We start from the raw sequence: 25,551 nt of genomic DNA on the forward strand, positions 1-25,551 counted from the left end.
TTCCAAAAGAGCTACAAGGCCCACCCATTTCTATGGTATCTTTCCTCAGCTCCCCATGACGCCTCCTATTTTCTCTACCTATGGAATCGCTACTTATTTTCCATGATCCCTACATGGAATCTCCTGCTCAGAGTACGGATGTGCACAAAACCACTCTAGGGGAGGCTGGCGGGGTGGGGGTGGGGCGCCACCGCTGCCACAGTGGCCACCACTAGCACTCATAAGTAGTTATTTACTCCCCTCCCACCTGCCCTACCCTTAAGGAAGCCCCTCTGCCCCTCTCTTTACTGGTGAAGGGGAATCCTCACTGGATTCCCCTTTACCAGTACAGCTCCAAGCCAGCTGAACTGGGTCTGGCTCAACCAGGCACACAATCAAGCTGGCCCAGATTTGAGCTGAATCAGTGTAGATAACATGACTCAGAAGGACTAGGCAATGGAGATGGGATCTGTTCAAAAATATCCATGTGGTTAGCCTTATTTAGGGAGTCAGGGAGCCTTTTTCGGACTTTCAAGGGACTCCTGTGCATCCTTTTTGGCTTCCTAGGTAACTCCAAATGTCAGTGTTAAACACTGTCCTATTCCTGGACTGTTTCCTCTCAGACACAGGTCAGTCCATGCCAAGCACCTTAGTAGGGTGCTGAGAAAAGAAAAAGGTGTGTACCAGTAGTTCCATTTAAGGACCCTGTTCAGCATAGGTCCAACCATGTTCAGCATTAGGGATATGCATCGGACCAGTTCGGGGCCATGTTAGAGGCCTCCGAACTGGTCCGGATTGGGGCCGGTCTGGCGGTCTGGCAGGGGGCAGGGGATGTAGCTTTTAGGGCAGAGGGGTAGTACTTACCCCTCCCGCTGCTTTTCCCTCTCGGGCGCTCGACTTTTTAGCAAAGTTTTTGGGGCGGCAGCGTTCCTCCCTGCCTCCCCTGCCCCATCATTGCCTGGCAAAAGGAGACATTGAGTGACCCTCATGGCCCATCGCCGCCGTGCACACACGACACACATCACACATTGTGCAACATGTGACATGTGTGGCATGTGCATGCGGCGGCAGCAACAGGTGCATGCACGCCACAATGGGCGCATGCGTGCAATCAACTTCCCCTTCTGCCGGGCAATGACGGGGGCAGGGGCGGCAGGGAGGAACACTGCCGCCCTAAAAACTTTGCTAAAAAGTCAAACTCCAGAGGGGGGAAAGCGGCAGGAGGGGTAAGTACTACCCCCCCACCCTAAAAGCTACATACCCCCTCACCCCCAGTGCCGGATTGCGCCTTCGTGGTTCTGTGCACTTCCCTATTCAGCATGTTTTTTCTGTTTTTCATTTTATCTCTGCAAACATAGGAAGTCTGAGAAGGGACAAGATTAACAATTTAGAGCATGACATATCACTACGTTGTACCAAATATTGCATCAGAAGTGGTAATTTTTGCAAGGGGGATTTATTGGGGCAAAGTTGCGGGGGGTTGCTATTTGGTCTGCTGCTCAGACTCCAACTCTGCTTTCAGTTTATAACCTTGGGGAAGTCATTTTCTCCATCTAAACCAATACTGTGTTTCTAGCAGTGGTCAGATCTCAGATTATGACCTCTACTGCCTCTGAACTAGGGATGTGCAAGTTGTCTTGGTTCAAGCCAGACTCAATGTCTGGTTTAACCCCAAACCCCTCAGGTTGATGGGTTTGGGGTTGAACTAGACCGGCCTCGGACAATCCGAGTTTAAACCAAACTGGGTCTGGTTCAAATTGAGCCAGCTCAGAGCTCTACTGTGAAAGGGGAATCTGGGAAGGATTCCCCTTTACCAATAAAGGAGGAGGGAGCAGGGGGGCTCCCCTAGGAGTACAGCTGGCAGGAGGGGAGTAAATAACTACTAATGAGTGCTATTGGGGGCTGCGGCAGCTCCCACCCCACCCCCACCGGCCTCCCCCAAAGTAGGCTGAACTGGCAGTTTCTTTGGCTCAGTTTAGGGCTCTGTGCACACACAGGGACCATTTTCATGACTTCCGCGCATGCTCAGAGGTCATTTGAGTGACCACGTAATTTGCGTGATCATGCAAATGGCCTTTGCATACGCAGAGGCCAAAACCAGGCTGAAGAAGGTCCGAACTAGGCCTTCTGAGACATGTTCTCTACACTACATGCATTCCTGCAAGTAAAGACCAAATTGCCTAGTTTCTCCTGGATCTGTACAAATTTCCAGGAGTTTACAGATCTCTGGGATTCTCCCCAGGAGATTCCCGACATTCCTGCAAATCCCCATCTCTTGTATGGCTCCTATATAACACTCCATTTAATCATTATGTTTCCTTAAGCACTCCTATTGCCTTCCTCTGGGAAGTGTCAATGGGCAAACATTTGCAAGGGAGGCCAAGCCAGTTTCCTTTTTCTACCTATAAGTTTAACTATCAAAAACTTTAAGAGCAGAGCAGCTCTGAGGATTTGTTCTGGAAACTGCTATACCTCTCTTGCACTGCAGCTTCATTCTCAAATCCCAGTTTTACAACTCATCTTGCTTGGACAAGGTGACTATAGAGGGTGACCCATTTGGCCCTCGGGAGTCTATTATATTCTCCACCTCCTTTTCCATACTTATCCTGAGTATGCATGGTTAAGTATATGTGTGGAAATGTGCATAAAGTTCTAACCAGTCAGGCTAGAAGATTGAAGTCTATTTTCATGAGGATACTGGAAAGTGGGTGTTCCCTTTTCCATGGGGAGAAACTCCAACTCCTTCTGAGAATAAAAAGAGAATCCCTGAAGGGACTCTCTACCCAAAAGTCAACCAAAGAGTCACTGCTCATGATTAGTGGTACAGTGTAATAGGTTTTTTAAAATCAAGAATGTATTGTTTTTGATTTCACTCATAGACCACTCTCTCATGAGAGTGTGGACTATTGTCAAAGAGACTTGTTAGACATAGCCAAATGTAAATTGTAAAAATAGCCAGGGAGCAAGCTCCAATGGCTACAGTGAATGAATGACAGGCAATTCCTGGCCAGGGTTATTGCTCTGGTATCCCTTTAAACCCAAGCAACTTGGACTGCCTGAACCCCCTGGCCATGGGTTCCAGTTGTTTAAACTCCAAGAGATCAGACATGGCCATCCATTTCTCCCTAGGTCCCACAGGGATAGTCATATTTCCAGATTATTTCTCCCCAAAAGCAAAACTTCACATCCATCTACTTAACTCTGCCCCAAAGTTCACCCCTCACCTGGGAGGGAATGTCGCAGCCTTCCCTCAGGAGAATGAAGGCCCTTTCCTAGTCGACTTGGAAAAACCCTTTCCTAGTCCATTCACCCAAATCTGTTTGGGCTCCTGTTTCAAATAGGTCCCTTTTCAAGAGGTCCAGAAGAGGTCAATCTACTTCTTCTCCCAATCTTGGTCAAGCTTTACTCACTCCCCTCCCCACTCCCTTCTCCACTTCTTCAGGACCAAGAGCGATCAACTCCCCTCTTCAGTCTGGCCCATTTGTGTCTGTCTCCATCCTCCTCCATTTCCCACTTCGTCAACCAACCACAGTTTGTGTCTTCCCCCCTAAGTTGTTTAGATCTGTCTCTGCCCCTGTCTCTGTGTGAGTCTTTTTACTACCCCCATTCATGCTCGAGGTCTGGGTTTGTCCCTGTTCTGTCTCTCCGCTTTTCAACCCTCATCTGCTTCCCTTATCTCACTCTTTAGTACACATAGGTAACTAGGTGTCATGAGCTGTCTGCTCCCTGTGTTGCTGCTCTCTGTGACAGCCTGATATATCACAGCAGATGCCTAGGCCATTGAAGCCCTGGACAAGTCCTGCCCTAAGGGATCATTCATTGGCAATTCCTGCAACAGGAAATATAACAGGCTTCCTGGCAGAGGGAGGGCTTGCTTCAGTATCAAGGTCTACCGGGTCTGATGGTTATCTCCTGCTTACTTCTCCTGACCACTTGGTATGACCCCTGACCTGCTATGACTCTTGCTTCTTGTCTGATTCCTGATCTGGCACTGACCTCTGGTGTGGCCTCACCCTCCTGCCCACTCCTGGACCTCATCTCCTGCTTTTGCCCCTAGTTCTGCATTATGATGGACTCCCTGGCTTGACCTTCTTGCATGTGCCTGACTCTGGATTACTCTCTTGCCCTCCAGCCCCAGGTCATTGGCCTCTCCAGCACCTTGCTCCTGGCATTCCCAGTCCTGGCTCCTGGAACTACTTTCTCAGGAACTGCTGCCCACAGCCCAACCCTGACACTAGGTAGTAGAGCACACATACTAATTACTAGTTATTTATTTATTTATTTAGTTAGTTAGTTAGTTAGTTTAGTTATAATTTTATTGTGGCCTGCAACCAGTATTAAAAACATCCTTGGATTAAGACAAAATCTCAACACAATTATATATAAAATAGGTATAATAAAACAGCATGAGAAAAATGAGGAACAATTCTTAATATAGCACAAAGCCATGTGACTTTGTATGTTATTTCATTATTACGATCAGATAGCAACCAAGCAATATAGAACTCATCTGAACGTCCAGGAAATTTTCCTATCAGAAGCATTATTGGCTCTCTCTGTGAATCTTGATATAATTGGCAGTATAGAAACATATGCTCAATAGATTCAACCACATCAGCCCCAGAGAGAAATGTTCGTTCTCTATAGGGATTTTTAGCATATCTTTCTTCCAAAACTGAGGGGAGGGCATCAGACTTTGCTTGCACAAATGTTCTCCTATGTGATGGAGTTACAAGCGATATAAAGTAATTAGCCAAGCTACTCCCCTGATTCTGGTGCCAACTCTTGCAGTGTTCAGGAATCTGTGCTATATTGTTCTGTCTATCTATATCTATTAGTCATCGTTACTAGGTTGTATAGTGAACACATCAAAGAATCTACATAACAGAGGTTAAGTGTTAGTACCCAGACACGAGATCCTCTTGCGTGTTCTGTGACATGTGGAAATGCCCTGCATGTTCTATCCTGCCCAAGCCTTGTTTTGTGTTTAGTAATGTATTCAATAAAATTTGGATTTAAGCCCATGGTTGTCAATTTTCTGGAAAAATGACTGCTTTATAACTGTGCCTTGGATAACCAGAACTGAGCGCGACAGCATCCCCTTAACGACGACTTCTTCACAATGTATTCTTATTCTAATTCACAGTGAAGGGGGCGATTCACATGATTGCGATTCACAGGCAGGTGGGGAGGGTGCAGGGGAAGGCTGCTTTCACCTTACCATCCCCGCAGATGACCAAGGAGGTCCTATTCAGTGCACCTCCCCTGCGCCCACATGGGCAGCCCTGCTCCGTACAGCTCCATGAAGCACCCTTAACCTCGACTAAAAGCCGGGTTTGTTAAGGGGGCTAGGAGAGCGGAGAGCAGAGGAATCCAAGAGGCTCCTGCAACTTCTCATGACCAGTCTAACCCTGGGACAGCCCAGGCAAGGTTAGGCTGGTCATGAGAACAGCCTCAAGGTATGGCAATGCCCAGTAGTTTAGATGACTTTGAAAAAATAGACAGATTCATGGAGGATTTGCAACTATGACAGATGACAGCTAAATAGAGCTTCTATGTTCAGAGGCAACAAGACACCTCTGAATATTGAATGCTAGAGGCAGACAAAAGGGAAAGGCTATCACCTGTGTGGCTGGTTTCCCACCCTGTACTGAGCTTCCAGAGGCCTCTGGCAGACTGTCCCTGATCCTCCCCTGCCCCAAATCCATTTCCACCCATATCCGTCAGTAAACACTTGCTCTCTGTTATAACAGGTCAAACAGAACAGAAAGTGAAAGTGAAAAGAAAGGAAAGGCCAAGGGTGAAATCTAGTACTAAGCTAGATTATTTTATTTATTTATTTGATTTGATTTGATTTGATTTGATTTATTTGATTTATATACCACTCTTCTAAAATGGCTCAGGGTGTTTTACAACAGAATAAATACAAGTAAACCAGTTAACAATTAAAATCAAAATTATAAAAACAGAATAAAACCAATTAAAACATTCAAACAGCTAAAAACCCTGGAGAAACAGGGCAAACATTAAAACAGTTAAAACAAATTAAAAACCCTGAAAGGCCAGGCCAAACAGATGGGTTTTACGGGCTCTCTTGAAAGACAGTAAGGAATTAAGATTATGAATTTCTTCCGGGAGTGCATTCCACAGCCCGGGAGCAGCTAAAGAGAAGGCCCGCCTCTGAGTCGCCACCAAACGAACTGGTGGTAACTGGAGATGGACCTCCCCAGATGACCTTAATGTGCGGTGGGGATCATGTAAAAGAAGGCACTCTCTAAGATATCTTGGGCCCAAGCCATTCAGGGCTTTAAAGGTAATAACCAGCACTTTGTATTTTGCCCGGAAACATATCGGCAGCCAGTGTAACTGTTTCAAAACAGGCATCATATGGTCTCTCCGGGTTGCCCCAGAGACCAATCTGGCTGCATTCTGAACTAACTGAGGTTTCCGGACTACATACAAACGCAGCCTCACGTAGAGCGCATTGCAATAGTCAAGCTGGGAGGTTACCAGCTGATGCACCACTGTTTTGAGGTCATCCTCTTCAAGGGATGGGCGCAGCTGTCGAATAGCCGAACCTTATAGAAAGCACTCCTGGCCATGACCTCCACCTGAGATACCAGGGTGAGGCCTAGGTCCAAGAGTACTCCCAAGCTGTGCACCTGCTCCTTCTTAGGGAGTGTAACCCCATCCAGCAGAGGAAGATCTAACTCACCCCTCAGATTATGAGCCCCCACAATGAGCATCTCCATCTTGCTTTGATTCCGCTCCAATTTGTTATCCCTCATCCAGCCCATTACTGCCTGTAGGCAGGCATTTCGAGAATGACTCCCATTTCCTGAAGATGAAAAGGAGAAGTCGATTTGGGTGTCATCAGCATACTGATAACACCCAGCACCAAATCTCCTGATGACCTCACCCAGCAGTTTCATGTAGATATTAAAAAGCATTGGTGACAGAATGGAGCCCTGGAGGACTCCATATAATAGCTCCTGTTTTGAGGAGCAACTGTCACCAAGCTCCACCATCTGGAATCTACCCGAGTGATAGGAACAGAACCACTGCAAAGCACTGCCCCCTATCCCCAACTGCCCCAGGTGATCCAAAGGGATACCATGGTCGATGGTATCGAACGCCGCCAAGAGATCCAGAAGAACCACCAGCAGTCACACTCCCTCTGTTGATTCCCTGGTAAAGGTCATCCATCAGGCCGACGAAGGCTGTCTCAACCCCATAGCCAGCTCTAAAGCCAGTTTGAAATGGATCTAGATAATCGGTTTCCTCCAAGACTGCCTGGAGCTGGTCGGCTACCACCCTCTCAATCACCTTGCCCAACCAAGGGAGATGGGAGATTGGCCTGTAACTGTCCATCACTAAGGGATCCAGAGAAGGCTTCTTTAGGAGTGGTCTAATCAATCCCTCCTTCAAACAAGGGGGCACCCTACCCTCCCTCAGTGATGCGTTTATGATATTAACTAGGCCATCTCCAACAATCTCCCTGCTAGATAGAAGCAGCCAAGTCAGGCAAGGATCCAGAGAACAGGTGGTAGGTCTCACCACCCCAAACAGCTTGTCCACATTCTCAGGAGTCACAGATTGAAACTGATCCAATCTAATACTGCAAGAGGGGTTTCTGGACATCCCCTCCATAGACCACGCAAAAACAGTGGAGTCCAAGTCGGCCCGAATACAGGAGATCTTGTTTCCAAAGAACCCATTAAAGGCATCAAAGCAGAACGACCCCAGGGAATGATTTGAAGTAGAAGGAGCAGAAATCAAAATCCTTACACCCTGGGATAGCTCTGCTGAGTGCGAACCTGCAAGTGCAATGAGCGCAGACCAAAAGCTCATTTTTGCCACCCGCACCGCGACTGCATAACTCTTCAAATGGGTGACATGCTGTATCCTGTCAGATTCGAACCGAGTTCTCCTCCACTTGCACTCTAGTCGCCTACCCAACCGCTCCAGCCCCCGCAACTCCTCAGTATACCAAGGGGCCATTTTTGCAGCAGGTCAGAAGGGACGCTTAGGAGCAATCATGTCTACTGCCTTGATGAGTTCCCTGTTCCAGGTTCCCACCAGGGCATCGACAGAATCACCGGCCGCACCAGCGTCAAAATCCTCCAAGGACTTTTGAAATCCAAGTGGTTCCAGCAGCCTTTTTGGATGGACCATCCTAATAGGACCACCACCCCTGCAGGGGTGGATTGTGGCTGTGAGACCAACCTTAACCAGGTAGTGGTCCGTCCATGACAATGGGGAAACCACTGGATCCCTCACCCACGGAACACCCCCCTGATCCGAACAAAAGACCAAATCGAGTGTGTGGCCGGCAACATGAGTTGGTTCACAAACTAATTGGGATAGGCCCATAGTTGTCATGGCCTCTATGAACTCCTGAGCCGCACCAGACAAGCCAGTCCCAAAGTGGATATTGAAGTCCCCCAGCACTAAAGGTCTAGGAGACTCCAACACCAACTCCGCGACCAGCTCCATCAGCTCAGTTAGGGAGTCAGTTGGGCAGCGGGGTGGACGGTACACCAACAGAATCTCCAATCTATCCCTAGTTCCTAGCCCCCAAAATACTCACTCTATATATGTCAGCTGTCTCACAGGGGCCCTGAACGTAAGTGCTAGTGTCATGCTTGGTGGTTCTTGTGCACAGGATAGGGTTAACCAGTAAAGTAAAGCAAAGTTGTGCCATCAAGTTGTTGTCAACTCCTGGCGACCACAGAGCCATGTGGTTTTCTTGGGTAGAATACAGGAGGAGTTTACCATTGCCATCTCCTACGCAGTATGAGATTATGCCTTTCAGCATCTTCCTATATTGCTGCTGTTAACCTGTACCCAGAGCTTAATTCAGGAGTTCTTAACCTTTTTGCACCTACTGATCTCTCCCTCCATCCACCTCAGACCTTGTATTACCTATGGCTCCCCACCTCATATATTTTCATATTGCACCAGCAAAAAAATGGGAGGGGTGGGGTATGTACTTGGAATAGGTATTTTCAGTCAGGAAGCAAACTACATTCAGTGCAGCAAAGGTTTTACATGGACCACCTGGACCTGCATCATGGACCCAAGGCAAGGGTCCATGGACCCCAGGGTAAGGAGCCCAAGTTAGGAACCCCTGGCTTTAATGGACAGAAACACAGAGAGTATTAGAGATCTTGGCAAACATCTCCAGGTGAGATGGACTTTGTAAAAGCCTGCCCCACAATGAGCTGTTTAAAAGCCTATCCCCAATGAACCTTGAAACCCCAACAGTTCTTCGCAAGCCTGAGTTTGAAAAGGTTTGCTATCATCTCTTTCCCTGCCCCAGTGCACATTCTCCCTCACCCTCTACTTACTGTTTTGGTGGTGCGAATAGTTGTGTATAGGAAGACTCCCAGTCCCAAGATACCTTTCCTCTTGCTGCACTGATGGAGTCAATGAAGGGGGCAGGGAGGGTCCTCCTCACTCCCTATGCACTGCTGCTGTTGCTGCTGTGTTCCTTCCTCCGATGCACTGTGGAAAGTAATGGGGAGAATGAGGGGGTGGGGGAAGTGGGGCTAAACAGAGATTTGCCCTACTTCTGTGGCAGGAGAGCATGGGTGTTGGGTAAGTAGATTTAGTATCGGTCTTTGGCCAGAGGGCCATTTGGGGTGAGGGGGACCAAGGAACAGCCCTTCAGGGATTGGGTGACTGGGAGGGCTGGGAATGGCCCTAACCTGGGAGGGTGGCGTGACTCACTGGCTCAGAGCTTTGGTGGCTTGGGTTTGGGGTGGGTCAGGCTGCTTCCCTCTAAGCGGGGTGAAGCCTCGTGGTGAGAGGTCAGGACATGGCTCCTGACCGAATCAGTACCTGGCCCTTATCCCTGGTGTGGAATGGCCCTCACTAGGAAGTGGCCACCACATGGGAGGAGTACCTGTCCTCATAGGAACATAGGAAGCTGCCATATAGTGAGTCAGACCATTCATCTATCTAGCTCAGTATTGTCTTCACAGACTGGCAGTGACTTCTCCAAGGCTGCAGGCAGGAATCTCTCTCAGCCCTATCTTGGAGAAGCCAGGGAGGGAACTTGGAACCTTCTGCTCTTCCCAGAGCGGCTCTATCACCTGAGAGGAATATCTTACAGTGCTCACACTTCTAGTCTCCCATTCATATGCAACCAGGGTGGACCTTGCTTAGCTAAGGGGACAAGTCATTAGGGATGTGCACAAAACTGGTTCACCTGTTTCGGTTCAGATCCGAACCGGGTCCGAACCAGGAGGGAGTGGTTCGGTTTTGGTTTTGTTCATACCACCCCCTGGTTCGGTTCGGATCCGAACCTATTTGGACTGGTTTGGATGCCCAAAAATTGGTAGTATGGTAGCTGGAACCGATCCGTACCTGTCACCCAACCCCCAAAGCAATCAGACACTCGTACGATTTTTTATGAATTTTTGAAAATTATTTATATTTTTTCTCATAGGATATAATGGGACTCGAACCAGGCCATTATTCCTTATTGTGGAGCACCCATGGGTGCCAACAACCATGCAAACCCTGAAGCAATCAGACACCCCTATGGTTTTTTATGAATATTTGAAATATTTTTAATTATTTTTCTCATTGAGTAGAATGGGACAAGAACCAGTCCATATCCCCTATTGTGGAGCACCTAGGGGCACAAAAGCAGGGTGGGTGGTAGAAAGACAGGGGTTCCTAACACCCAAAAAATCCCAAGGCAATTGGACACTCCTCTGATTATTGGTGAATTATTAAAGTATTTTTGAATTCCTCATAGAGAATAATTAGGATTGCAGCAAATGTATAGCTTCACGTCGAGGGGAAAGGGATGTCGTAGAGTGGAGTGTGGTGGCTGGTAGTTCCTAGGGTGGGCAAGGAAGCTATCAGAATTACTTGAAAGGAATTGGGCAAAGGGGTGATTTTTAAGTGATTTTTGAAGTTTATGCATCTTTAAGGTTTTTCTCCATAAAGAAGCATGGAGGTGTCAGCAAATGTATAGCTTCACATCAGGGGCAAAGGGGTGGCCTAGAGCAGTGTGGGGTTGGTGGTAGTGCCAGGTAGGGGCAAGGAAGCTACCTGAATTTTTTCAAAGGATTTGGGCAGAGGGCTGATTTTTGGTTAATTGTTGAAATTTACGCGTCTTTTAGGTTTTTCCTCATAATAAGTTATAATGGAGCTTTTAGCAGCCCCATAAGTGCACTTTGGGGGGTGCTGGGGTGGTCCAGAGTGAGTGGTGGTGTAGTGCACATAGGGTGCCAACCACCCCCATGGGTTTCTAACCCATGGGGTACAGGGTTCTGTTGTTTCTGAGGTACTGAGTGTGGATTCTATGATAGCAAATGAGATTTTCAATGAGACACCATGAATCCACTCTAATATGCTATCATAGAATCCACCGCAGAAGAAACTTCTAAATGTAACTCTGTAATGGTCATTTTAGTACAAGGAGGAAACTGGCAGAGTGCAATTCAAGAGCTTTTTCAGTAGCTATTCAGTTCAGGGCTTTGCTGCAGCTGTGTGGAAGAGAATAGAATGGATTCAAGGAAGTTATATGTAGTCCTTCTTAGGAGATTTCTCCCTAATTTATGGGGTCCTGAGTTCTTTGTCCTGTAGGGGGAAGAACAGTTCTCCTAGTCCCTGCCCATTTATAATTTTCCCTGGTCCCTATACAACAACATCATTGAGAATGGGAGTGGTCCCAGCTCCATTGAAGGAAGCTATTATTTGATCTCTCCTAAAGAAACCCAGTCTGGACCCAGGGGATGTAAACAACTATATGCCTGTAGCCAATATTCCCTTCCTGGACAAAGTGCTTGAGCATGTAGTGGCTGACCAACTCCAGGCACTCTTGGAGAAAATGGACTATCTATATCCATTTCAGTCAGGCTTCAGGCCCAGCTTTGGAACAGAAACTGCGTTGGTTGCCCTGGGGGATGACCTATTCAGAGAAAGAGAGAGGGGGAGTGCAACTCTATTAATTCTCTTGGATCTCTTAGTGGCTTTCGATACCATTGACTGTGGTATCCTTTCAATACAATTGACCATGGTATCCTTTTGGATAGGCGGGCTGAGATGGGTGTGGGAGGCACTGTTTGGAGGTGGTTCCACTCCTACCTCGAGGCCCATTCCTAAAAGGCAGAGGCGTATCTATGGAAAACAGCGCCTAGGGCAAGCACTGAAATTGCGCCCCCTGTCCAAACATCTGTCACCCATCTTTCAGATAACTTTACCATAATATCAGCTGAAAAATACAAGTCTGAAGGTCACATACAAGTCAAATATCTGAATATGTGTACAGTGACTTATATTATATTAATTTTTTTATTTAAAAAATTACCTGTAGCCCCTTCGGGGGGCTTCCTAAAGGCCGTGGGGGGTCTGCAAAGTTTCCCCCTCCCCCCGCTGGCCTCTAGGGCCTCACAGGGGCCATTTGAGCATGTGCGATGGCTATATATATATATATATATATATATATATATATATATATATATATGGCCACTGAAAATAAAATGGCTGCCATGCATGCTGAAATGGCCTCTGAGGCCTGGCATAGCCTAGGGCAGGCATCCCCAAACTGCAGCCCCCAGATGTTGCTGAACTACAACTTCCAGCATACCCAGCCACAAAAAATTGTGTCTAGGGATGCTGGGAGTTGTAGTTCGGCAACATCTGGAGGGCCGCAGTTTGGGGAATGCCTGGCCTAGGGCCTCACAGAGGTCATTTGAGCATGCACGGTGGCCATTTTGTTTCCGAGAGCCATTTAATTTTTTTTGGTAATTTTAAAAAAATGGGGCCCCCTTCAAGTGGCGCCCGGGGCACGTGCCCTGCCTGCCCCACCCTAGATACGCCCCTGCTAAAAGGTGATGATGGGGGATTACTGCTTGACCCCTTGGCAGTTATGCTATGGGGTTCAGCAAGGTTCCATTCTTTCCCCTATGCTGTTTAACGTGGCTTGAGGAGTCATCAGTATGCAAATGGCACTCAGTAGTATCTCTCCTTTTCATCAGATGCAGGTGAGGTGGTGACTGTCCTGATTCGGTGCTGGGATGCAGTAATAGATTGGATGAGGGTGAAGAGACTCAATCCAGACAAGACAGAAGTACTGTTGGTTGGTGGTTCCTCTGCCCTGGTGATGTTAAGCCTGTTCTAGATGGGGTTGCACTCCCCCTGAAGGACAAGGTTTGGGGGTGCTCATCGATCCAGCACTGTTGCAAGAGGCTCAAGTGGTCTCTGTGGCTCGGAGCGCTTTTTATCAGCTTGGGCTGATACGCCAAAAGTGACTTTACCTGGACAGAGATAGCTTGGCCACAGTTACTCATGCTCTGGTAATCTTTTGCTTAGATTACTGCAATGTGTTGTATGTGGGGATGCCTATGAAAATGGCCCAGAAACTGCAGCTGGTGCAAAATAGGGCTGCAAGATTATTAATTGGGACTTGATATTTCAATCATATTACACCAGTGCTTCATCAGCTGCACTGGCTCCCGGTCGATTTCCGGGCCCAATTCAAAGTGCTGTTTTTCATCTTTAAAGTCCTAAATGGCTTGGGACCAAGTTACCTGAGAGAGTGCCTTGCCCTATATGTACCAAACTGGACCTTAAGATTTTCAGAGGCTGTCTGCTATTTTTTTCCTCCTGAGCATTCCAAACATTTATTTGTTTGATTATAGTCCATTCTTTCTGTCCCCCCACCCCCGCTTTCCTAAAAAACAAAACCAGGTGCACTGGCTAAAGCCAAGCACGTGGGATACATATAAGGCAGAGAGAAGGGGTTAAATTGTGGAAGTAGAAAATAAAATACATTTAGGCAGCTCTCAGAGGAGTCAAAACAATCAAAGTGGAACAGCCATGAAAGTATAAGGGGGAGCACAAAAAAATTAATACCATCAATATTTTACCTTAACTTGCTTTAATTATGAAATTCATTGCATTCTCCCTTTCTCTTGTTACCACATGCTGTGCCTGTGCCTGTAACATACACAGTGCTGAGACTTAATATAGCTTGCTTTCCCCACCAATAAACCAATATCCCTATTAAAACTACAATGCCAGCACCACAGAATTAGTGTGGCTGCTAGAGGGCTTTCCAACGCAACCCTTTTGATCATTTCCATTTCAAAGCTGTGTTTATCGGAAACATTACGCTTGCTGCAAGAGTTCCTGTTGCTGGATCTGAGCACTTCAGGCCTCTGTGGCTCAGGAGCAAAGTCTGGCCTATTCCAGGCTGTTGCCTTCCTCATCTCCAATATCCAGATATCCCTTTTGTTTGACTGCTATAAATTGTGAGTAAAAAATGTTCAAGTCCAATTAAATTTCCATACTGAATTTTCATAAATCTGCACATATGTGCATGTAAATAAAATAGGATGAAAGAAAAGAAACATGCTTTACTTTTAAAAAGAAAGATGATGCATATATGTGTTATAGCAGTTACCATTTGAGAAGAGGCAGATTTTTAGGCATGCGAAAGAAAGAGAAATGTATTGTCTACACTGATTGGAAGAAACTCTCTAAGGTTTCAGGCAGGAGTCTTTCCCAGCCTTACCTGGAGATGCTAGGGATTAACCTAGGACTTCCTGAATTCAAAGAAGATGCTCTACCACTGAGTTATAGCCCCATTCCCTAAGGGGAATATTTTACAGCAGACAGTGTTCACATGTGTCACCTGCCCAAACGAAAAACAAGGCAACCCCTGCGTAGCAAAGGGGACAGTTCAAACCCACTACAGCAAGACCAGCTTGACTGACAAGATTGGATAGTTCTAATGACACAAGTAATCCTGGCTTCTTTCTAACTGCAGTCATGAATATAATTTCTCTGAGACTCTTGTGGGCAGAGGGTTGGTGAGTGCACACTCCCAGGGTGTGGAGATCAGAGGTGCATCTAGGACATTTTGGAGCCTGGACCAAAAGGCCTTTGGAGGCCCCCCTTCTCTACAAATTAAGCATCATCATGCTTGGCTGGGAAACCACACCACCCTGGACAGACTAAAGAGGATTTGGGGGACTCTGGGGGCTGTGGAGGTCCTGGACTTCAACCCGGAAGTCCAAGGGTAAGAGCACCTCTGGTGGAGACATAGCATGGAAACAAGATTTGACGGTGGTCCAACATGATATCTGAACAGGTCTTGATCCTAAGTAGCTGGCTACACTTGACATTCACCATGTGAAAACCAGCCAGGATCTGACAGTTGACAGGTCTGAGGCTGCCTCCCAACAGGAGAGAAAAGCCAGAGGAATTGGCTTTGGAAGTCCTATTGACAGGCAGAGAGATACTGCCAGCTGCTGAACTTTTCCCTTCTGTTATCTCCAATTATCACACTCAGCCAGTCTTCCTTAGCAGTTGGGAGTGGGCAGAGCAGGGGCAATTAGAGAAGCTTCATTCACTTAGGCATAAAGACTGAAGCCTCGCTTGATCCGTGGAATAACTTTTAATCCAGTAATTGAAAACGTTATATCAAGATCTCAAGGTGAAATCTTATCAAAGCACAGTTGGGATGCTGGAGTGCATCAAATGAAGAAAGGATCCACAGCATCAGCAAGAAGCCACTAATAGTGCAACAGAGTAGACTGGGACATAGGAAGCTGCTGCAGTCTACTGAGTTGGAGCATTGGTCCACCTAGCTCAGTATTGTCTACTCTGACAGGCAGCAGCTCTGCAGGGCATCAGGCAGGAATTTTTCTCAGTCCCCCTGGAGATGCCAGGGATTGAACCTGGTCCTTTGGCATGCTGAGCAGATGGTCTATCACTGTGCTATGGCCCCATGGACTTTAGAAGACCAGTGTTCAAATCTCGCAAAGATTCAGGACAGGGGCCCTCACAATCACTTGTCTCGCGTCAACTAGGAACAAACATGAACAAATTCACAATTGTTGTGAAGCTCAATACACTGAAAGTTTTTAAGCATTTTGCAAAGGATACATGCTATATAAATTATAAATGTCAGTTGCAAATAATACCAATCAGACAGAATCCAGGGATTCTGAAATTTGGCCATTGAGACCTTGGGTTCTCAAAAGCCAAAGGCCACTGTGGCTGGGAATGATGGGAGTTGTAGTCAAGCAAAATTTGGGGGCCTAAGTTTGAGAACCCCTGGCCTAATCAAAAGCCCTTGTAGTCAAAATCCTCAGGAGGAATTGTTTGTTTGATACCTTTGGAACAGGGATAGCAGTGGCTGGTTTTGAACCTCACAGTACTGTTTACTTTTGTGACTCCTGCTAACTGAGCAAAGATACAAGTTTTAATGTGGTGATTCTCATATATTTGGTAGGGGGCGAGCAACTGTCCCTATCTAACCCCAGCACAAAGTCCTTCCAGTGGCTGTTGCTGGTGTCTACTTTCTGATTCTTTTTAGATTGGGAGCCCTCTGGGGACATGGGATCACCTTATTTATCTTATTTATGTATTGTTTATTTTTCTTTGTAAACCACTTTGATAAGATGATAGGTTTACCTAGGAAACTGTTTGCCACTAGAGACAAGCTAGATTGCCACAGCAACCTTGAAAAGCAGAATTCTGGAGAACAATCCATATGCCATCGAGAAGGGGTGTTGTAACTGTGATAGCAGTGGATTATTCTCACCTAGAAAGCAGAGGGTTAACCTCACCTTTTGCAAGTAAATAATTCCATAATGGAGGGAAATATTGCCTGGCAACCAGGAATATGTTAATGAGTTCTTGCATTCCAGCAGAGAGACTTCTTTTGATCCCAGGCTGATGTGGGCATTGGATCTTCACATGGGCATCCCAGCTTTTCCTTCCAGTGTGATTCATTTTTACTAAGCTGGCTTTTCTTATTATATGCAAGTTTATAGTGGCTTACATACAGTGCAATGACCCAATGACAACACTATGTTGCCTAAGTTTGCAAGATTTGAATTTAGAAAATGGACTAGACAAATACCATATTCATCTGAATCTAAGACAAAGTTTTCCCCAAGTTCTTTGATGTTAGAAATGAGGGAATGTGTCTTAAATTTGGGGCCCTCTTCTTCTTGGGCAAACACAAGTATAACTTGTATCTAACCTGTATTTTTTAGGGGGTGGTGGTGGTAATCTTAAATACAGAGTTTTCTTCTATTTGGGTAAATACATGGAATATGGAATATAAGCTCTTTGACAGCTGTCAACCATGATATCTTATTTGAATATCCATGTATAGGAGCAATATAGTTGTCAACACTAGATACCAAAGATGGGCATCACCTGACTTCCCTTCCCTGTTTAACTTTCAGAGGCACTCAACTGGCTTCTGTTAGATACTAAATACTGGACTAGATGGATTCTGCTCCAGTAAAGAAGTTCTTGTATTTTTATATTTTGATGGGTTCTGGCTCAGTCCTTTGACCATGTGCCACATGAAACCTGCTGAAAGGTTTTCACTTAGTTGAACAGATACAGAATGAATGATGAATTCTCTCTCCCTGCCAGACCCAGCCTGCAGACTATTCCTGCTGTAACTCCTTCTAGCAGCTAAATACTTTTACTTTGCAACATGCAGGATACACTGTAAAGGGTATAGCAGTCATCATTGACAGATTTGTAGCTGTAGTTAAAATAAGTTGCAGCCAGATATCATTCCAAAGTAGAAACTGTGTACAAGTTGAATGTTTATGATTTTAAGGAGAGGATACAAGAGAGAAAGGAGGCATCATATACTTCACTCTCTCATCTGTTGGGAGAGTTACAGTGCTATTTATGCTTTATATTCTTTCTGTCTTACATTTGGTGAACTGTCAAATCATGCAGTACTTCCACCTTAAGTGTTTCATTTTGCTGGGTGGTGTTTTGTTTTGTTTTGTTTTGTCGCCATTTAGAAATATGTGCCATAACTTGAACCTAAAATCCTGTACAATTCCTCATAAGAGGTCAATATTGTACAATCTGGAGACAGTGGGAAAGATCTGGAGGTACTAAGTGCCAAAGCGAGATGTAACTCTTTAGATCCTCTTATTAGTTAGGGGAATATAATTCTTTATTATATTTTCCCTTTATGTTTGTGGTGGGAAGGGTCGAGATTCTTGGATGGGAGATAACTGGCACCATCTGTGCTATAGAAGGCGTAAGTCCTGGCACATGCAGAACTCTGTATACAGTTTGCACCATGTCTTCCATGTTGAGGAAATGGAACAGGGAAATAAGAGTTAGGGGCAGGTGGGTTAGAAGACAGACCAGGGGAGTGTGCGCGCATGTGAGCAGCCAGGGATAAGAGACTGAATGGGTGATGAGAGAAGAGAGGGTGGGAGTGAGTGGGCAGAAGAGGCCCTTCAGTGAGGGGATATAACATTAGGGGGACCCAGAAAGACTGGGCTCCCCTGTAAAATAGACAATGGAAGCATCCCATCCAAGGCAGAAACTAGATTAGGGGGACATTATTTTTGTTAGGACTGTGGCATAAGGAGAAAGGGTTAAGTCTCCCTCCTATACTGTGGTCTCAGGCCAGATCAGCAAAACTGTGGCTGCTGTATACAAGGACAAAATAAATACTTAGGGTGAACTATGTAGCATATTTCCCCCCAAACCTGTCTACATGTGCTCACTCGGGGCAGGTCTTCTACAGCATAATGCTGAGCGAACACTGTTGTGCAACAGGACACCATTGTTTTCAGTGTTGCATTTGCACAACATTATGCTGGAAAGGAGCTGCCCTGGGCTGAGACCTGGTTGATGCTGTTTACACTGACACAGCAGTGTGGGCAGGGCTCCTACCACTTTTATTGTGTTGCACAGTATGTGAGTGGCAGCCACTGTCTTTTCTAGAATGACAGACTTGCTAATAGGTTAGCAAGGCAGAGTTTATCTTTGCAGGAGCCATACTAATTCTCCTTCAGCAAGGCTTGTTCTTCTATATGCCTAATAATTTTGTCTTTGCTTTCCACCAATTTGTCTGGAACAGCTGTTAGTTAACATCCCATAATTTTCTGGATCCCTTCTGGATCTCTTTTTGTGTATGAAAAAAAAATGGTGTTACTATTACTACTACTACTACTACTGCTGCTACTACTATTTATATACTGCTCTTCAACCAAAGTTCTCAAAGCCATTTACATAGATATAAATAAATACATAAGATGGCACCTTGTCCCCAAAGGGCTCACAATCTAAAAACACATATAGGTAGACACCAGCAACAGCCACTGGAGGGATGCTGAGCTGGGGTTGGATAGGGCCAGTTGCTTTCCCCTTGCTAAATAAAGAGAATCACCACTTTGAAAAAGATGCCTCTTTGCTCAGTTAGCAGGGGTTACATTGGCTAATTTCCAGTCCACTCAAAAGAAACTGGTTTTAGGTGAAAGTTATACATTTTTGTTAGAGGACCAGCTATGTTCTTTAAGAATTCTGTCTCCCTGGAAGGGTTATTATTCCTGATGTAATTTTAAAAGTTGTTATTGTTTGCTTTGATATTTTTCACCATATGCTTCTTTCTTTTCCTCCCTCCCTCCCTCCTCCCTCCCTCCCTTCTTACATTTATTTAGCCAGAGTTTGTGTTCCTCTTTGTTTCCTTTCTTCTGAAGGAATACAGCTTGCATTTTATAGCTTTCTTGACTCTCCTTAGTAGCCAAATAGATTGGGGGCCTACCTCATGCATTGCACCAAAAGGTATTCATGGAATTCTGCAAGGGAATTTGGGGCTAAGGGCACTCCCTTATATAACAGCAATTCCAGGAGGAGGAGACACCAAGTCATCCATGTCACCATTCATTTCTCAAGGTCACTGGCTAATATACAACAGCAGCTGCTACCATTTCCTTGTCCGGGTCCAGTTCCTGCTCTCCCCTCATCTTGGGTAGCAAGCAGCCAAAGCTATTTCAGCAAAAGCAGTTGAAGAACATGACTGAGATGCAGGAAAACTTCACATCTGAAATTGTCTATGAAAATTTGTGATAACTGGATCCCTGTGGAACAACTGTGAGCAATCCTTAAGAAGTGATAGGATACACTGTAATGGGATTTTCATCTCCTCTCTTCAGTTCTTGATATTCTGATAAAAACATCAGTATGACTCATGAGCAACTTCAGGGAAGAAATATATCTTCTGTCATCTTTACAAAGGTACCATCTCCGATTTCATTTCTATTTAAGAGCACTGATCTGAATCCCCCAAAATGTTTATTAACACATAGTTAGCATCCAATTATTAATCACACCTGAGACTAATTGAAACAGAGCTAGTTGCAACTAACTTAAAACGCACTGATATCAATGGGGCGAAGAGGACTAACTTTGTCCAGGTTGAAGCTAGTGCATTTATTTAGAATTTGTGTTATTTAGTTCACTGTTCTGTCCACCTACTCCTTCAAGAAGCTCAAAGCAGCTTCTGTTGGGCTCTCAGGCAACCTTCTATAATATCACAGACTAGCCTGAACCCACCCACCCCACCCAAGCTAACCTTCAGTCCTAAGTAAATATATATGATTTACTTCAGGTCAAATTTTAGCTTGTAGGAGGAAAATAGCTTGTAGGAAAATTTCAAAACAATTTTGAAATATATACCTGTTTCAAAGCAAATTGATCCAGTTATATAGGTAAAAGAAGACAAAGTTGCCAGATTCTAGATCAGAAAGCATCTCCTTTAAGGCTTCCACTATTCAAACAGGGAGGTGGAGCTCAAAGGTATTTAAGAGCTCAAGCTACTTCTGCTTGCTCTCTGCCTGATGAGCTTGACACTGGAGCTGTCCATGGTGCTGCAACCTGTATCATCCTACTGCTTGCTTCCAGACCTTGTGGGCTCTTGTCCATGGTAGAGGACAGGGCAGGATAAATACCACTTGCACCAGGTACAAAGGACAAATTGTTCCACCATTATAAAATACGTTCATTTGCACAACTGCCAACATTCAAACCTGAGCCTTCCATGTAGACAGCAATCTAAACTTGAATAAATAAAATGTTCAGTTGAATTGAAGCATGAGAACAGGATGTTACAAGCACAAGAGGTCCCTGTTTTCATGAGGTATTTGCTCTTCCCCTCCTCTACTAGCCTTGGAAGTACAGACTTTGGAAAAAAGTTGAATGCAGTTCTATAGAACAGTTCATGAGAAATAAAAGAATACTAGAATAAGCAGTTTTTTTTTCCATATAAGTTTTGCATCAATGCTGCTTTGGGATATGTACAAAGCTAGGGAAAAGTCATCAAGAGTTCATTTTGCTGGAAGTTTTAATTCTTTAGGGAAGGCAAAACCAATCTCTTCAGTATGACATTGGAAATGTTTCCCGCGAACATCTGGCAAATCTGTTTGTTTGTGTTATCCGCAGTTGCAGAACTATTATTTATTGTGTTGGTATTCTAATTTACATTTTAATTTTATGAGTGGATTGAGAATTCTTTAGAAGCTGCTGCAATGTCATTCTGCACAGCATAGAATAAGTAGCCCTGTGCCTCAGTGGAAGTTATATGAACAAAAAATACTTGAACTGAAGTCTAGCTCGACTCTCCTGTGAACATTCACAAATGCATTCCCTCACACTCTTGAAGGTGTACTTTTGCCAACTTCTGCTTAGATATGACTTTACGATCTGATCAGCTTTACAGGTCTGATTTTAAAGTCACCCTTGCTCAGGGAAATTACATTGGTGTCTGCTTCCTGAGTGAAGGTGGCTCACAAAACCTGGCATTTTGCATCTCTGTTTCTAGTTGTCAAAATAAATAAATTAGATGGGACAGCTTAATTAGAAACTAGACCTACATGTTTACCTAACCACTCTAAAACTAGGAATAGAAATTACTATACAGGTAGAATATTATTATTATTATTATTATTATTTATTTACAGTCAGACAGGTGTTATTGACTGGTTTGTTTTATCCAGAAATCGAGTCCTTCCCAAGGACCTGGGATGGCTGAATTTTATTGTCAATGTTGTTGCTTATTATAGATATCATTGCAAAATATAGGCTATTCCCAGTAAAGCTGCTTTTTGTAATTGGCTGATGGTGATTTCTGTGGCCCCTATGGTGTTGAGGTGCTCTTCAAGGTCTTTTGGAACTGCACCCAGGGCGCCAATTACCACTGGGATTATTTTGGTCTTTTTCTGCCACAGCCTTTCAATTTCAATTTGTAGATCTTTGCATTTGGTGATTTTTTCTATTTCTTTTTCTTCTATTCTGCTATCCCCTGGTATTGCTATGTTGATTATTTTCACTTGTTTTTCTTTCTTCTCGACTACAGTTATATCTGGTGTATTGTGTGGCAGATGTTTGTCTGTTTGTAGTCGGAAGTCCCATAATATTTTGACATCTTCATTTTCTTCAACTTTTTCAATTGTATGGTCCCACCATTTCTTGGCTACAGGTTATTTATTTATTTATTTATTTACACAGTCAGACAGATGTTATTGACTGGTTTGTTTTATCCAGACATCGAGTCCTTCTCAAGGACCTGGGATGGCTGAATTTTATCATCAATACTGTTGCTTATTATAGATATCATTGCAAAATATAGGCTATTCCCAGTAAAGCTGCTTTTTGTAATTGGCTGATGGTGATTTCTGTGGCCCCTATGGTGTTGAGGTGCTCTTCAAGGTCTTTTGGAACTGCACCCAGGGCGCCAATTACCACTGGGATTATTTTGGTCTTTTTCTGCCACAGCCTTTCAATTTCAATTTGTAGATCTTTGCATTTGGTGATTTTTTCGATTTCTTTTTCTTCTATTCTGCTATCCCCTGGTATTGCTATGTCAATTATTTTAACTTGTTTTTCTTTCTTCTCGACTACAGTTATATCTGGTGTATTGTGTGGCAGATGTTTCTCTGTTTGTAGTCGGAAGTCCCATAATATTTTTGCATCTTCGTTTTCGACAACTTTTTCAATTGTATGGTCCCACCAATTTTTGGCTACAGGTAGCTTGTACTTTTTGCAGATGTTCCAGTGTATCATCTCTGCTACCTTGTCATGCCTTTGTTTGTAGTCAGTCTGTGTGATCTTTTTACAACAGCTGATTAGGTGGTCCACGGTTTCATCTGCTTCTTTACAAAGGCGGCACTTGCTGTTTGTTGTTGACTTTTCGACTTTTGCTCTTATTGCATTTGTTCTTAGTGCCTGTTCTTGTGCAGCCAATATTAGACCCTCTGTTTCTTTCTTCAAGTTGCCATTCTTAAGCTATTGCCAGGTCTTGGTGATGTCTGATTTTCCACTTATATTGTGCAAATATTGACCATGCAGTGGCTTATTTTTCCATTTTTCTGCTCGGTTCTTGACTTATTCTTTCTTGTAGGCCTACTTTGTTTCATTGGTGTTTAATAGTTTCTCATTATTGACCATCTGAAGTGCATCTTCTTCACTGTCCTTAATATATTCTTCAAGGCCTCTTTTCTCCTCCTCTACTGTTTGATGGACTTGCAGCATTCCTCTTCCATTATTATTATTATTATTATTACTACTACTACATTTATATCCTGCTCTTCCTCCAAGGAGTCCAGAGTGGTGTACTACATACTTGAGTTTCTCCTCACAACAACCCTGTGAAGTAGGTTAGGCTGAGAGAGAAGTGACTGGCCCAGAGTCACCCAGCTAGTACTATGGATGAATGGGGATTTGAACTCGGGTCTCCCCGGTCCTAGTCCAGCACTCTAACCACTATACCACGCTCGCTCAGTGAATAGAGAAGCTGATGTATTTGGCTTAGGACTACACCAACTAACTATTCTCCAGTTTTGGTTTTCAGGCTGACAATAATTTCTATGGGGCAGTAAAACAACAGTCAAGGATTTGGCATGACTATTTACCATGTTTCAATCTTGTCTAGTTCCCTTGAAGATTGCTGCATTGGGCCAATTTTTTGCTTGTAAATGCTGTTTCTTTCTCCTTCCTGGATGACACACATGGGTAATCTTTGCCAGTCCAGGATCAGATAGTGAACAGGATGACATCATGGTGCTAAAGGGTTTTGTGTTTTTTTTTAAATTTAACACTCTAAAAATAGAATTAGAAATTACTATACAGGTAGAATAGAATTTATTATTTTTGTTTTGTTTGACACATTTTTGTACTGCCAAAACATGTTTCTCAAGGCAGTGTACTCATAGATTTAAAAAACCATAGAAAGCAAGGGGGCTTGCATACTATACCAGCATGGGAGCAGGGCATACAGGTATGCTTTCAGGAAAAATATGTGGGTATTATGTCCCAGTTTTGATAGTGCCTGACTAGGGCTCCTGTCTGCCCATTATCAGGACCCTGTGTGGCAAGTAAATGCAGATCAAGGGGATGTTTCACACCATTTGGGCCAGTGGGCCCCTGTTAGGGTGCGGCGATAAATGTTCTCACTATGAGACCAGGCTTTGTCCTAGAACACATTCCTGAACTTCTTGGGTCTTCAGCTTTCAAGAAGTGGGGGTTAATTCCCTCTGTCTCCTCTCTTCCCTGTGTTCTCCTTCTAGGCTTTCCTAGGGAAATCCCTCCCCCAGCAGGATTTAAATTTAAAAAACACTCTTGCAAAGTTGCTGCTCCCTCTGACTCACACAGCACAGCTAGGTCATATCCCCCCAATTGTGTCATCCCCATCTCTCTGGCAACAGAGCTGTGATGCCTGAGCCTCTGGCCTGGCTGTGGTTGCTCCATATATTGCACTGTCTGCAGATTTGCCACCCCTTGTGTCTGGTTGGTCATTGGGAGGCAGCTGCCCCACAGCCCCTGCTTCTCTTGAGGCCATGGCATCCACCCCCTGAGTTTAGGTGAGGATCCCAAACATCTCTATCCCCAAATGTACCCAACTCATAAACATTATGAATGGGAGGCACTGGTGACCAATGGTGGGGAGGGAGGTGGCAAAGAGAAGAAGCTATAATTGAATGAATTGACATCCAAAGTAGTTTTCATTCAGCTGTCCTTTCTGCTCAAAAAAAGCTATAGAAGAAGTTTGACCTCCAAGGGTAAGCACCCTTTGATTTGAAAGGTAGAAGAAGGCTTGTCTAGTTATTTTAAATGCTCTTTTCACACAGACACACCCTGCAGTGGAAATTATTGTGCTTGAGCAGTAGTAGGCCTCTTAAATTCCCTGCAGCTTTTTTCTTATATTGCTTTCATCTCTTTAAAATGGGAGAAAGAAGTCTCAGCTATCTTTGAAGAAGTAATCATTGTGTAATTATTCTATGAAATAATGATGAACATCAAGGGGTCATCCTATTGTATATACTAGAAAGTCCTTATTAGTGGCAGCATGCCATTTTCAGCTTTCTAGACTCCATTGTATTTTTAGGCCACGAAAAATTCTTTGCCTGAAATATTCTAAAGCCATTGTTAAATGGGGGAGCTTTGATTTTATTTCATAGAATTTAGAAATCATATTTAGACATCTTGGAGCTAAGAAGTGTGCTATTTTCCACACACACAGACACACATTCATGCTACAATACAGAAGGAGGGTTGTGCAGTATTAGATATAAACTTGATCTCAGCTTAAATAGTCAAATGTCCCATGATCTGCATCCCTTGCTTAAAGTGGGGAAAATTAGCTTCAAGTGGGTGCAGACCAGCCCACAGCTATTTTAAACTTAAAATATCTGGCATGTTGGTCATGGTGTGGACGCACTGGAAAGGACCAAAGAGAGCAGACAACTGAGCAATTTAAACCCAACACTTTTA

General features: G+C 44.5%; 1 protein-coding gene and 1 long non-coding RNA gene across 8 annotated transcripts in view; one reads left to right on the forward strand and one right to left on the reverse strand.

Annotated features, from left to right (window-relative positions):
• Positions 1-25,551, reverse strand: part of LOC128327058 (uncharacterized) — a 100,940-nt gene that overhangs the window by 35,560 nt on the left and 39,829 nt on the right. For all 3 annotated transcript variants that reach the window (XR_008308437.1, XR_008308444.1, XR_008308451.1), the window contains one exon: positions 9,330-9,486. This is a non-coding gene — a long non-coding RNA (uncharacterized LOC128327058). The remainder of the gene's footprint in view (positions 1-9,329; positions 9,487-25,551) is intronic.
• LOC128326989 (histamine N-methyltransferase-like) overlaps positions 24,550-25,551 on the forward strand; it is a 194,096-nt gene continuing 193,094 nt past the window's right edge. For 4 of the 5 annotated variants that reach the window (XM_053255043.1, XM_053255072.1, XM_053255036.1 and 1 more), the window contains exon 1: positions 24,729-24,839. The gene's annotated coding sequence lies outside the window, so the exon portion shown is untranslated. Of the gene's footprint in view, positions 24,642-24,728; positions 24,840-25,551 lie in introns of those variants that run through there. The other variant, XM_053255046.1, reaches the window with a different exon arrangement.

Source organism: Hemicordylus capensis, chromosome 1 (assembly GCF_027244095.1).
Source record: "Hemicordylus capensis ecotype Gifberg chromosome 1, rHemCap1.1.pri, whole genome shotgun sequence".
NCBI lineage: Eukaryota > Metazoa > Chordata > Lepidosauria > Squamata > Cordylidae > Hemicordylus > Hemicordylus capensis.